Source organism: Macaca mulatta, chromosome 9, assembly GCF_049350105.2.
Source record: "Macaca mulatta isolate MMU2019108-1 chromosome 9, T2T-MMU8v2.0, whole genome shotgun sequence".
Lineage (NCBI taxonomy): Eukaryota > Metazoa > Chordata > Mammalia > Primates > Cercopithecidae > Macaca > Macaca mulatta.
Genome location: NC_133414.1, coordinates 80,209,460 through 80,212,237, shown reverse-complemented (window position 1 = coordinate 80,212,237; position 2,778 = coordinate 80,209,460). Strand labels below are relative to the sequence as shown.

General features: G+C 43.3%; 1 pseudogene; it reads right to left on the bottom strand.

Annotated features, from left to right (window-relative positions):
• Window positions 1-1,744: 1,744 nt before the first annotated feature.
• Window positions 1,745-2,449, bottom strand: LOC717312 (ATP synthase F(0) complex subunit C1, mitochondrial pseudogene; annotated as a pseudogene).
• Between the last annotated feature and the right edge of the window lie 329 nt (window positions 2,450-2,778).

Sequence of the window (2,778 nt, the reverse complement as noted above, 5' to 3'; positions counted from 1 at the left end):
ACCCAGGCTGGAGTGCAGTGGCGCCATCTTGGCTCACTGCAACTTCTGCCTCCTGGACTACAGACACACACTGCCACTCCCGGCTGATTTTTGTATTTTTTTTTGTAGAGACAGAGTTTTGCTATGTTGCCCAGGCTGGTCTCAAATGCCTGAGCTCAATCAATCCACCCATCTCGGCTTCCCAAAGTGCTGGGATTACAGGCTTCAGTCACGGCTGCTTTTCCAGAGGTTTTAAAGTTACATAATATACTTCATCCAGTTTCATGCTTTTCTTCTTCTTCTTCTTCTTCTTCTTCTTCTTCTTCTTCTTCTTCTTCTTCTTCTTCTTCTTCTTCTTCTTCTCCTTCTCCTTCTCCTTCTCCTTCTCCTTCTCCTTCTCCTTCTCCTTCTCCTTCTCCTTCTCCTTCTCCTTCTCCTTCTCCTTCTCCTTCTCCTTCTCCTTCTCCTTCTCCTTCTCCTTCTCCTTCTCCTTCTCCTTCTCCTTCTCCTTCTCCTTCTCCTTCTCCTTCTCCTTCTCCTTCTCCTTCTCCTTCTCCTTCTCCTTCTCCTTCTCCTCCTCCTCCTCCTCCTCCTCCTCCTCCTCCTCCTTCTTCTTCTTCTTTTTTTTCTTTTTTTTTTGAGACAGGGTCTCACTCCTAGGCTGGAGTGCAGTGGCGCAGTCACAGCTGACTGCAATCTCCACCTCCTGGGCTCAAGCGATTCTCCTGCTTCAGCTTCCTGAGTAGCTAGGACTACAGGCTCCACCATGCCTGGCTACCTTTTGTATTTTTGGTAGAGACGGGGTTTCACCATGTTGCCCAGATGGTCTCAAACTCCTGGGCTCAAGCAATCCTTCTGCTTTGACCTCGAAATGTGCTAGGATTATGGACCTGAGCCACCATGCATGGCCGTTTTATGCATTTTATCTTGTCACATTGATATTAATGTTGTGATGCTGATTTTTTTTCGTAGGCTGCCTTTGCTTGCTACCTCTTTGCCTATTCCTTTATTTTCAACTTTCCTAGTTCACTTTGTTTTTGGTACATCTTACATTAACCATATATAGCTAGATTCTTTTTCAATGCAACTGACAATCTCTTGAATAGGTGCATAAACCCATTCATATTTGTTGTAGTAACTGAAATATTTTTATTCCTTTCATCATGTTTTACATTTATGCTTTATTTTAGGCAACATGGTTCTTTTCTCTGTATCTCGTTCTTTCCTTTTTTTTCTTGGTCAAATTCTAGAATACCTGCTTTGGAGTTTCTAACCACCTTAATTAAAGTTTTAGTTCTCTAATAATACATAAAATTAAATAGCTACATTTTCCCCAATAAGATATTTTACTTACTTTTTATTTTCCAAGGTAAATAAAATTTTTAGACAGTTTTCTGCCCCCCATTCTCTCCTCTTCTCCACTCAAGGTCCTGGGTTTCACCGATATCATTTAACTTCTTTAGTCCTTGGAGTATTTTTTCATTTTGTTTGCTTTTCTTTTTATTTTTTGAGATGGTGTCTCATTCTGTTGCCCAGGCTGGAGTGCAGTGGCATGATCTCGTCTCAGTGCAGCCTCCGCCTCCTGGGTTCAAGTGATTCTCCTGCCTCAGCCTCCTTAGTAGCTGAGATTACAGGTATGCGCCACCATGCTTGGCTAATTTTGTTTTTTTGTTTTTTTTTAGTAGAGTTAGGGTTTCACCTTGTTGGTCAGGTTGGTCTCAAACTCTTGCCTCGAATGATCCACCTGCCTCAGCCTCCCAAAGTGGTGGGATTACAGGTGTGAACCACCTCGCCTGGCCTGTTAGTTTGTTTTTAGAGAAACATTGTGTTGAATGGTAAAGCTTAGCACACCCCAGCACCAGGAATGGCATGGAGTTGCAGCAACAGGGACAGGCAGGTGATCCCCACAGAGCCTCACATGGCGAAGAGGATGAGGAAGACGACCATCAAACAGAAGAGCCCCATGGCCTCAGACAAGGGAAGCCCAGAATGGCATAGGAGAAGAGCTGCTGCTTGAGAGATGGGTTCTTGGCATAGCCAATGATCAAGCTGCCAAACACAGTTCCAATGCCAGCCCCTGAAACAGCCACACCAACTGTGGCTGCCCTAGCACCAATCAACTTGGCTGCTGTGTCAATGTCTCCAGAGACAACACTGGTCTGGAACTCTTGTTTGGCTCTTGGAGTTGGGGGCTGCTGTAGGAAGGCTGTTTAGATGAATTCTCTGAGCTGTTCAAGAAGGAGGCAGACACAGGCCCTATTAGACACCTGGTACAACAGCAGATCAGAGCTGGAGAAATGAGTACTGCCCCGGTGGTCCATATTTTTTTCAGTCTCCCAGCTTTAGCCCTTGGTCTCAGCTGTCTTGGAGTATTTTTAAATCTGGATTATTTATTCCAAGAATTCTCACTTAAAAACGTATCTATATCTACACACACATACACACACACACACATTTCATACCCAGTCATGTTATCATAATCCATTTAGGTTTTTTCTTTTTTTGTAGAGATGAGGTCTTGGTATGTTGCTCAGGCTGGTCTTGAACTCCTGGGCTCAAGAGATCCTCCCGCTTTGGTCTCCCAAAGTGCTGGGATTATAGGCATGAGCCACCATGCCCAGCCCTAGATTTTTTTAAAATAAATTTTATTGTGTTTATTTAAGATATACATCGTGATATTATGGGATACATATAGATAATAAAAAGGTTACTATTGTGGAGCAAGTTAACATATCCATCATTTCACAGTTACCTTTTTTTTGTTTTTATGGCAAGAACAGCTACATCTACTCATTTAGC